At 47.6% G+C, this 11,713-nt stretch overlaps 1 long non-coding RNA gene across 1 annotated transcript in view; it reads left to right on the top strand.

Annotated features, from left to right (window-relative positions):
• The window catches only part of LOC119865179, a 39,497-nt gene extending 27,821 nt beyond the window's left edge, over positions 1-11,676 (top strand). Inside the window, exon 5 of the long non-coding RNA XR_005376233.1 lies at positions 8,592-11,676. This is a non-coding gene — a long non-coding RNA (uncharacterized LOC119865179). The remainder of the gene's footprint in view (positions 1-8,591) is intronic.
• Positions 11,677-11,713: the final 37 nt, after the last annotated feature.

Raw genomic sequence — 11,713 nt, 5'->3', positions numbered from 1 at the left:
GGAGTAGCGCATGTGAACCCATTTGTCAAATTATCCTCAGTTTTAATTCTTCCGTGAGCTCTGATTAAAGGAAACACATTTGGGGAAAAGGTCATCCTGTTTGTTTATGTAGGACTTTTTTTTTTTTCCCCTAATTTTTGAGAGATACCGTGTCAAAGTGTGGAGGGCATTCTCTGGAATAGATCAATGTGCCCCAGCCAAAGTCCAGATGTCCCTTTTTGGGGAAGTGGGGGAAAGGGTGATGGTGGCAATGTGGGTCTTTATGGCCCTGGCTGCAGAATTTTTCCCAGGCTGCTGGAAAATCCAAATTAAGGACAGGGCTTCTGGTCATACAGAGACCTCTGTCAGTTCAAAACCCTTTTGTGGTGTTGGTTGAACAAGCTTGGCACTTATCCCCTTCAAGAGGAATGTGTGCTCATGTGACTCAAGCCCTCAAGTGAGAACTGGCCTTGACCTGCAAAGAAGGGCAGTGGTGATAAAAGAAACCTGATACACATTCTAATCAGGTCCAACCCAAGCACCGGGGTTGAAAAATACAGCTGCTCCTTGTTCTTCCTTCTGCCAAGGAATTTGTTTAGGGAGCCTGAATTGGTGGAGTGTCCGACTTAGAGCTTGTGTCATGTGAGCTAGTTAAGCACAGGCTCCCTCGCTCGGGAATTTACTGAGCATTTGGGGCAGATGTTTAATATGTGTACGGCTGGATACTTCTAAGAACCATCCCCTGATCATTTTATGGAGGGCTGCAGCCATTCTATCATGGCCCTTTCACAGAAGCAGTGATGAAGTATTGCTTCAGTGGATGTCATTCAGGTCTCCACATCCTTCGTGCAGGAAACTATGTTCAGCAGCAGCATGGGTGTGAGAGGAGGCACGCTCAAACATGAATCCTCCTCTTTCAGGTGCTGCTGAAGGGCCCAGGCGCTGACCTGTGTGGAGGTTGGGTCCCCTTCTTTCTCTCCATAACAAAACCCAAAGTGATTTTTTAAAAAAGATTTTATTTATTTATTCATGAGAGACACAGAGAGAGAGAGAGAGGGAGAGAGAGAGGCAGAGACACAGGCAGAGGGAGAAGCAGGCTCCTTGCAGGGAGCCTGATGTGGGACTCGATCCCGGGACTCCACAATCACACCCTGGGCTGAAGGCGGCGCTAAACCGCTGAGCCACCGGGGCTGCCCCAAAGTGATTTTTTTTAAACTTTAAGATGTTATTCATTCTCTCATGAATAAATAAATAAAATCCTTAAAATAAAGAAATAAAAATGATTTTATTTATTTGACAGAGAGAGAGAGTACAAAGAGGTAGAGGGGGAGGATGAAGCAGACTCCCCACTGAGCAGGGGGCCCAGTGCTGGGCTGGATACCAGGACCCAGTGATTATGACCTGAGCCAAAGGCAGACGTTTAACCAACTGAGCTGCCCAGGAGTGCCCCCCCACCCCCCCGACCCCCCGCCAAGCTGGAGATCTTATGAGAAGTAGTTGGAATGACAGGATTCAACTGTGGAATGAATACGGTGAGGCTCGCTAGAAAGTGTACTTAAGGAGATCATGGATCTGTAAGACTTATTTTGTTGTATTACAGGTACGGTGTTATCAGTTAGGAAAACTGCACATGACAGTACTCAGTCAAAGCAGCATTTTGTTTCATGGAACGAGAAGTCTGGAGGCAGGAAGCTGCTGGCCCTGGTTCAGCCCCACAATGTCTGGAGGACCCTTTCTGTCTTTGTCTTTTGGTCACGCCCTTCTTAGCATGGGGGTCTTCTGTCATCATGCTTGTCACTTTGGGACGGTAAGAGGGCCGACACAGTGCTGGCACCGCATCTCTACTATAGGTAGGAGGGTGGGAAGGGGCAGAGCCGGGGGGCCACTGCTCCCAGACCTGGTCCTCTTACATAGAAGTAAAAGCTTCCCCAGACCGGCCCCTCGTGCCCTCCAAGAGTTCCACCTATGTCTCATTGGGCAGAACTTGTCACGTGGACATCATGCCCAGGTACAGAGGGACTGGGCCAGAGGTGTTGGGCTTTCTCGGCTTCTGTAGAGGAGGCCGCAAAGCAGAAGAGAAAGAAGAATAAGCCCCCCAACCAGTAACAAGAGTAGCTACCAGTCCTCCTTTAGGGAAGCAAGGAGTGATCAGAGTCTATTTAATTGCTTCCTTTTGTGGCACTTCTGTGTGAGTCACACTCTCCTCAGCTTCAGGATGCAGACACCTGCTCTGGTTCTTCCACTATTGCGAGGGCTACGTAGGGAAATAAAGGAGACAGGAGGTTAACTCAGGCCACATGGTCAGACCTCTGTGGTCAGGCCGGGTGGGACAATCTGGATGTGGTCATTGCTCCATTTCTTCAATGGCAGCTCTGGCGACACTGTGACAATAGTACCTGGTAGGTGGCTCTTCAGAATCGGCACCTGTAGACCCCATGACTCAAATATTTGGTTTCTAAGCCTCTGCTCCTGCCTTTACCAGCAGACTTATTCCTTGTGGCTTCTACCAAATGTCCTGAGAGAGCATCTATTGGACCACCTGCACTGTCCACTGGAGGAGGTGCCCTTGTGGGGCGGGGTGCTGGCTCACAGCCACCCCACCCTCTGGCTGGCCTAGCAATGGCTTCCTTGGCCAATGAGTGTGTGAGCAGGGGGACGGGTCAGGGACTACCACTCTTGTCACTCTTGAACAGAAGAAGGGGAGAGTGGATGAGGTAGGCTCCCTGAGGCGACAGAGGAGGTAATGAAACAGTGTCCAGTCTGGATCCTCAGGCTCTCTGCTGCGCTGTGTCAAACTGGCCATTTTTGGGGGGGAGGTGGTGCAGCTGTTTTCATCTTTATCAAGAGTTGTCTCTCATTTGCTCAAAGTTAAAGCCCTAAAAGTTTTCTGCTCTACCCGAGTGTCCGAAAACTGGAATAAAAACACAAAACCCCTGCATTTTTAAAAATTTATTTATTTATTTATTTATTTATTTATTTATTTATTTATTTATTTATTTATGATAGTCACACAGAGAGAGAGAGAGAGGCAGAGACATAGGCAGAGGGAGAAGCAGGCTCCATGCACCGAGAGCCCGACGTGGGATTCGATCCCGGGTCTTCAGGATCGCGCCCTGGGCCAATTTTAGTATATGTGCTGCCGAAGCGAGCACTCGCGCCCTGGGCCAAAGGCAGGAGCCAAACCGCTGCGCCACCCAGGGATCCCAAAACCCCTGCATTTTTATTGTTCTGACAGTATGTGTTCCTATATACTGTTTTTTGCTTTTGTTTTTGTTTTTTAGAAATTGAGGTAAAATTTACCTAAAACTGAGTCTTTTGAAGTTATATTTAGGGCATTAGTACACCGACTGTTTTAAAGTATACGTAGTACGTTTGCAATGCCGTGTAACTATCACCTCTGTCCAGACCCAGATGGTAAATTTTTGAACAAGTGTGTGTGAGTGTCGGGAATGACCCGGTCCTCGGTGCTGGATAGAAGGACTGACCCCAGGAGCTATCTGTTTATGGACCTCCGCTTCTTTATAGACTTCGCATAAGAAAAAGATACCCTCCTGACCTATGTTACCAGCAGCTCTCCCAGTCCTCAGAAGCCTGCTTGTCCTCCCAAATATCCATTAGCTGCAGAAGACACAGTGAGAAGCTGTTTGTTGGCTGAGGATTTATTGTTTAATCATTTTATGGTGCCTTAGATAGCAGTTAAATTCACACGAGCAAACAAATGGTGACCAAACGGAGTTAGGTACAAGGCCGTGGGTGGTTTGGTTCTGACATGAAAATAGAATCCCTCCTCCCATTCACTCTCTGGAGGAGGAATCTTCCAAATTAAGGCCTCACGATGGATTCTCAGAGGGCCAGGCCACTACTAACCTCAACAGCAAGTTTTATGGCAAAGCCCTCTCCCCTTCCTTGGCGCTGCCACAGAATCAGCTCATTGGATCCTCATAATTGGTCCATGAAGGAGGCAGGGCAAGTATTGTCATCTCTCTGTCTCTCTCTCTCTCTCTCTCTCTTTTTTTTTTTTTTTTTTTTTAGATTTTATTCATTTATTTCAGAGAGAGAAGAGACAGAGATAGAGAGAGAGAAAGAGAGAGCACAAGTGGAAAGGAGAGGGAGAAGTAGGCTCCCCTCTGAGCAGGGAGCCTGACACAGGGCACCATCTCAGGACCCTGAGATCATGACTCGAGCTGAAGGCAAACATTTATGCAACTGAGCCAGCCAGGTGCACCAGGTATTGTCATCTTATAAGACCAGAGATTCTGGGCACCTGGGTGGCTCAGTGGTTGAGAGTCTGATTTTGGCTCAGTAACCCTGGGGTCCTGGGATCGAGTCCCCCATGGGGCTCCCTGCAGGGGAGCTTCTCCCTCTGCCTGTGTCTCTGCCTCTCTGTGTGTGTGTGTGTCTCTCTCATGAATACATAAATAAAATCTTAAAAAAAAATACCAGAGACTCTGAGAGCATTGTCTGCCTCTCTCTTGACCACCCTACAAGGATAAATGGAAGAGCCCCATAGACCCCTCCAATTATAAACTAGCTTGGAAGGAATGTGCTCAGATTTGACCTTTACCACCAGTGTTTTTTAAACTGATGTTTTTCGATTTAGGGGGCTATGAACAGTGTGAACATCAAGTGAGAGAGAACAGAATAATGAATATCAGAGTCACTGTGCTCATAGTAGGTATTTTTTCTTGGAATGTTTGCTTCAGTAGAGTGTGTGCGCACACGCACGGGTGTGTATGTGTGTGTACTGGGGCATGAAGTAAAATGTGTTTCCCAATGTAGGTTATAGTTTAACAAAGTTTGAAAGCTATGGACATAAATGACTATGGTCCGGTCAGGTCTGCTCAGATTTGGACATCGCCAGCCTCAGGCCTTGCCTACTGCCCTGACCCTTCAAATATTAGCAGGATGATAATGGGCATGTTCAGAGTCCTCGTGCCAAGCTCATGGACACTCTACCAGGGGCAAAAATTGAACATGACAGTCTGCACCGAGGGCAAGTTCCAAGAACGGAAAACACAGCCCTTGTAGGGTTGTATGACTTTTCAACTGTAAAAACAGTGTCAGTCCTGGCTTTGCTGTCCCCCCGATAATTTTGTGAAGGTACTTGAACATTCTAGTGCATTTCTAGAGCCACAGGCCAGGGCACTGACCTCCCTTACACTCCGAAGAAGCTGCTGCAGAGTGCTCTGGCTCTGGCTAAAATTATCCCTCTGAAGCCACCTGTTTCGTTCCTTTTATACTTTGCCTCTCAGCATTAGATGTCCCAGATCACTTGTCCCAAATTCTTTTTCATGGAAAAAGCCATTATTCCATCTGTTGGAGGTTTTTTTTTTTTTAAGATTTATTTATTTATTTTAGAGAGAGAGTGGGAGGAGAGGCAGAGGGAAAGGGAGAGTGAAACCCACGCTGAGCCCAGGGCCTGACGCGAGACCCAATCTGAGGACTCGGAGATCACCTAACCCTGAGATCATGACTCAGATCAGGACCTGAGCCGAAACCAAGAGTCGGATACTTAACCGACTGTGCCACCCACGTGCTCCTCCATTTGTTGGAGATCGTACTTTGCCTTTTCTCTTTTGCTTCCAATAAGCTTAAGTCTGATAGTTTTCTTAGGCAGTGTCTACATGAAGGCAACCCCGAAAATTAGAGGTAAAATATTTTGTCGAATGAATAGCTATAAAAAAAAATGCAGACAATTCCAGTCAAAGCTCAGCTTGATTTTTTTTTTCCTATTGAATACTTAATTTTCTTAGCGTCCCATAGATTTAACTAGCCATTTTGGTTAGTATTTTTAACTTTTTAAAAAGTAATCTCTAGTTGCCGATGTAGGGCTTAAACCAATGACCCCGAGATTGAGAGTCACTGGCTCTTCTGACTGAGCCAGCCCATCGCCCCATGTTCCCATGTTCCTATTTGAAACTATTATTTAAAGATTTTATTTTTTTAAATTTTTATTTATTTATAATAGTCACACACACAGAGAGAGAGAGAGAGAGAGGCAGAGACACAGGCAGAGGGAGAAGCAGGCTCCATGCACCGGGAGCCCGACGTGGGATTCGATCCCGGGTCTCCAGGATCGCGCCCTGGACCAAAGGCAGGCGCCAAACCGCTGCGCCACCCAGGGATCCCTTGAAACTATTATTTAATAAAAGTTCATTAAAAGTATTGGGTACAAGCCTCAGGACCAAACCACTAAGAAATGGTAAGGGCTTAACTTTTAGATTCTTAACTATCTAGTAATACTGGTTTTACCTAAAGGCAGTGGGCCTTTTGGGTATAAGCTGAGAGAAATGTTCAGAACTCATGATGTTCAGAACACTCACGATGACGATGATGATAAGGACAGTGACGATTGCGAGGTTTATTATATGCAGGGTGCCCTATTCATTATTTCATTTATTTCCTTTAATTATTACAAACACCTTGTGAAGAAAGTATGACACTGATTTCACCTTTAAGGACACTGAGAATTATAAAGAAGATATGTAACTTTTTCAGTTCTCACTAGTGAGATGCCAGGTCCCCAAATAACTGTGGGGTGTGTGTGTGTGTGTGTGTGTGTGTGTGTGTGCAAACCCAAGCTGTTCCTGAGTGTTGACAGGGGGACCAGTGGAAGTGAAGGTCAGGTTCCCAGGAGCGTGCCCCAGGGCGCCCAGGCGTGGGGCTGCGAGGGGGGCACGGGGTGCTTGGGTGAGGGACGGTTCAGGGCAGACCCAATTAGGGGGGTAGGGGGGTGGGACGGCCGGGGGCTGGGGAGGGCGCATTAACATTCCTGTCACTGCTAGAACTAATGACCGCGGCCTCGGTGGCATAAAGCAGGACACATTTATTAGCTTGTAGCTCTAGAGGTCAGAAGTCTGAGCCTGGCCTCGCTGTGCCAAAGTAAGGTGCTGGGCAGGGCTGTGCTCCTTTCTGGAGGCTCTAGGAGAGAATCTGTTTCGGTGACTTTCCCAGCTTCTGGAGGCTGCCCGCCTCCCTTGGCTTTTGGCTCCTTCCACCTTCAAAGCCAACAATGGAGGGTTGAGTTCTTTTTTTTTTTTTTTTTTTTAAGATTTTATTTATTTATTCCTGAGAGACAGAGAGAGAGAGAGAGAGAGAGAGGCAGAGACACAGGCAGAGGGAGAAGCAGGCCCCATGCAGGGAGCCCGATGTGGGACTCGATCCCAGGTCTCCAGGATCACGCCCTGGGCTGAAGGCAGGCGCTAAACTGCTGAGTCACCCAGGGATCCCCCGAGGGTTGAGTTCTTACATCAAATCACTCTGGCCTGTCTCCATAGCCCTATCTCCTTCTCTGACTTTTCTGCCTCCCTTTTCCAGGAAGAAGGGCCCAGTGATTACATTGGGCCTCCTGGATAATCCAAGATAACCCGCCCCGCTACAAGTCAGCTGGTTAGTATGGTTAGCAACCTTAATTCCCCCTGCAATCTACCTGCCCCCTGCCTTATAACCTAACACATTTATAGGCCTTTTGGGGGGGTCATTGTTCTGCCCACCACAGCGGACTCTTGGATAAAGAGAGATTAGGGATTAGGAGAGATTTCTTGGAGGACATTACCTCCAAACTGAGCCCTGAACGATGAGAGAGAACTGGCAAGAGCAAGAGTTTAGCTCGCACAAGGTCCCAGGAGTGACAGGGAGCACAGGCACGTTTGCGGAGTTGCAGGTGTCTCAGAGAAACACTCCCTGGCTCCCCCAGAAGATGTGTGCTCAGAAAGGCACCTGTAACCGAGAGAAACCTATGCCCAAAGTGACAGTCCCACGAAACAGAATGTCTCAAACCTCAGCACCATTGCCATTTTGATAATTCTTTGTTGGGAGAGGCCTTTCCGGGGCATCGCGGGATGTTTGGCAGGGATCTCTGGCCCCTCCCCGACAGGTGTCAGTAGCCACGGTCCAGTTGTAACAACCAAAAATGCATCCGGACATTGCCAAACATCCCCTGAGGAGGCAAAATCTGGCTGAGAACCACTGCTGTGAGATACAATGATACAGGATTTTACTGGCTCATTCCCTGTATCCCAGCTGGGAATCCTCGCCTAGCCAGGTGTTCCTGTTAGGAGTAGGGATGGCTCATTGCTGCTCCTCTTTGGCAAGGGGAGGGGAAGGTAGCTGGATGCCTCAGATGCAACCTGCAGCCCTCTTCCGCCCCCCCCCCCCCCCCCCCCCCCCCCCCCCCCCCCCCGCCAGCCCTCTCTTCCCCACCCCCACCCCAACCTTCCCAAGCCACTGAAGACTATCCCTAAAAGTGGTTTGATTCAGGCCTTTCGCTGCTTGGCACCAAGCCTACAGACTTTCCTGTCAAGATCTAGGGCCATAGAACAATTTATCAGCATTGTTCCTTCTTTGTTTTAAAAAATATTTTATTTATTTATTCATGAGAGACACAGAGAGAGAGAGAGAGAGAGGCAGAGACACAGGTGGAGGGAGAAGCAGGCTCCATGCAGGGAGCCTGATGCGGGACTCGATTCTGGGACCCTGGGGTCACGACCTGACCTGAGAGGCTCAACCACTGAGCCCCCCAGGCCTCCCTCAGCGTTGTTCTTGTAATTTAATGCAGTCGTACACACATTTGCTAAACTCTAGCTGATTTCACAGCATTTGTTCCTCATTAGGACACAATGCAGACTCAATGGCCAAGGTGATGAGAGACACGATGCGGGTGACAGTCCCTCCTGCCCAGCTCGTCATGTGGACTGCAACAGTCCGCTCATGGAGTGCTGCTGCCTTGTGACTCTGAGGATCTCACTGCTCTGAACAGGGGCAAACCTAATTGGAAATAAGGATAAAAGCCCAGCTCCTTAAGATGACCTGTTACGAGATAAGTGAATCAGTGAGGAGGATGGGAACCAGATTCCTGGACTGCGGAGCCAGGAGGACCACACAGTGACGGGCTTCTGTGCCACACTCAGGGCTTGTCCTTAACCCTGAAGACTCTGGGGAGCTGATGAAGAGTTTTAAGCTGATCAGCGACAGAGCCAGATGAGTTTGGAAGGTATTTTTAGAGGACTTCCATTTTTACAAAGTGTATTTGTGCAAGCGTCACCTCATTTAACCTCCTGTAGGGTAGGTATTGTTTCCATTTGGCAAGCGAAGACTTTGAGACATTATTCATTAATCAAAGTCAGAGCGCTAATAAAGTTGTGGCCAGGATTGAGTGGAACCTAGGTCTTCATTTCCACACAGCCATTCCGGGTGTGTTTATTGTAGTCAGATAAAAACTATACACGAAGAGCTGGTAAGGGGATGTGGAGGCAAAGAATTATAAGAAAAGTAGTAGTGCCCGCCAGGGATCCGCGCTGAGTAGTTAGTAGATTTTGTTTTGAGGCTTACTACTGCTCTTTTGCTATTCTTGTTTTTAGAAGGTGGAGGAGGGACAGTAAAGTATCTTCCAAATTGAGAAGGCACTTTGAGACTGAATTGACAAAGCAGGTGACTCCAGACAGTTTGTAGAGTGTTTTATTCCGGAGAATCAGGTGACAATCCTGACGCTATGCAGGTATTCTCAACTAAGACCAATCTTTGTCTACAGATTGTATAGGGAGATGGGAGGTACAGAGGGCACTGTGATGGGGTCAAAGGGTCTGCATACACATAATTGATAATTAGCATTTAACAGACCTCATGGTATGACCTGTGCATGGGGTGGTGGTGGGGGGTGAACTATATTATCTCCATTAGTTATCTAAACAACCTTAGGGAAGACCAGAACAAGCCTTCCTGCATTCCGGGCCAGGGCATATATTATCCTCCAAGAACATGAAGCCCCAAGGGAGGTCCTCACACGGACATGAACAATATGGAAGGCCAAAGATGAGGTCAGTGTTGTCAGCGCTGTGCACTTGTTCCTAAACTAATTATGACGATGTAACCAAGTTACTGTTCTCCAGGGCAGTGATTTCCAACCTGTGGATGAAGGCCTTTTGGGGGGATCCACGACTATTCAGAGGGGCTTCAGGTTCAGTGCACATTTTCTTAATGGGAGCTGAGAATACCACCATCGATTTTATAGGGACTCCAAAGGTTTTAAAATTTTAGTTTATGTTACAAAGAGATCCTCATACTTGAACAGTTGGAATTGTAAATTACTAAATACTAAATATAAATTACTAGATATTATGTGTGTGTTACTAAGGATTATACGTATATTGGCAGAGGGTGGTAGGACATGGGAACAGTGGGGTTTGGGCATGTAAAGGATGGATAGGAAAGGGGAAAGTACACTTGGTGAGATGAGCATGGGGGCACTAAACATCCTGTATTTTGTTCCCTGCCCTAGAAAAGGAAGCAGGTCAATGACTCTCCCACCCCCCAGACTGGGGATTGCATTTTTTTTTTATGTCAATTCTGGGGATACCCCAATCATGTCCAAACTGTATCATTAACAAAACAGCATGTAGACAAAACTTGAAGGATTCATTTAGAGTTCAAGTTGGAGAGAAAAGAAAACACTGTAAGCCCAAGGCCGAGGCTGCTGGAGAAGCAGGTGAGGGGAATGAGAGAGGGTAATCCTGGGTCCTGGTATAGGCCACTTACCTCCAGGGACCTCAGTCTCTCATCTGTGAATGGAAGTGACACCTCTTTGGTCTGAATAAACCCATGAATGTAAAGATCGCTGCCGACTCTTGGCATCAACAGCTGCAGGTTCTCTACAAATGTGTTTACTCTCTGACCCAGTGATTCTCCCGGGAGTTTACCCTAAAACTGTCTCTCCTCCAATAAAAGGAATACAAGCAAAAGCTTATTCACTGTGCCACTATTTGCCATAGCAAAGTATTACAAACAACCTGCATGCCGTGTTTTAGTTTTCTCTTGCTGCCTAATCCATGACCACAAGATTTAGCTGAGAGCAACATTGACTTGTTGGCTCCTAGCCCTGCCCATTGGAAGTCTGACGTCGTGGCTGAGTTCTCTGCTCAGGGTGAATCAAGGTGTTTCTTGTGGCGCCAGGACCAAGGATCCCGTTTCCTTGCTGGGTGACCCTCTCAGCTCCCCGAGGCTCCCCGCACCTCTTCGCCGTCAAACCAGCACATCCAATCCTTCTTGTGATTTGAAGCTCTGACTCCCCTTCTGAGGGCGGCTAGAAAACACTCTGCTTTTAAAGGGCCTGCGTGATTAGGTCAGCCCACTGGACAGTCTCGCTCTCAGGGGATCAACTGATTTGGATGCAAAATCCTTTCACAGCCATACCTAGATGAGTGTTTGATTGAATGGCTGGGAGAAGCATGTGTGCACCAGTGGCCAAGAATCCTGGGGCCCATCTTAGGACCCTGCCCATCACACATAGGCAGCTGAATACGTCTGCTGGGTCCAGGCACATGATGAAGAACTATGCTATAGTGAGAAGCGATGAGAGAGGCCTCTGTGGACTGCTCTAGCATGTCTTCCAGGATGCGTTATACATTATCACATGCAAAAAGCCAGGTGGAATAAAGTGTGCTTCCTTTCCTGTAAGAAAGAAGTGGAAGTTAAGAAAAACATATATTATGGCAGGCAGCCTTGGAGATGGGCCCCAATGATCCTTGCCTTTTACATGTAAGCTTACATAATCCTTTTCCTTTGAGTCTGGGCTGGACTTATCAACTGGTTCCAGCCAACAGAATATAGCAGAAGTGTTAAATTAGGTTATGAAGGGATGATTGGCTTCCATCTTGGAATCAATGTCCCTGTCTCTCCCTGAGCTCTCTCTCTCTCTCTCTCTCTCTCCAGGGCAAAGCAAGCTGCTATGTTGTGAGTA

Source organism: Canis lupus, chromosome 22 (genome assembly GCF_011100685.1).
Source record: "Canis lupus familiaris isolate Mischka breed German Shepherd chromosome 22, alternate assembly UU_Cfam_GSD_1.0, whole genome shotgun sequence".
Taxonomy (NCBI): domain Eukaryota; kingdom Metazoa; phylum Chordata; class Mammalia; order Carnivora; family Canidae; genus Canis; species Canis lupus.
The sequence above is the reverse complement of the archived record's forward strand: the minus strand, read 5'-3'. Positions and strand labels throughout refer to the sequence as shown.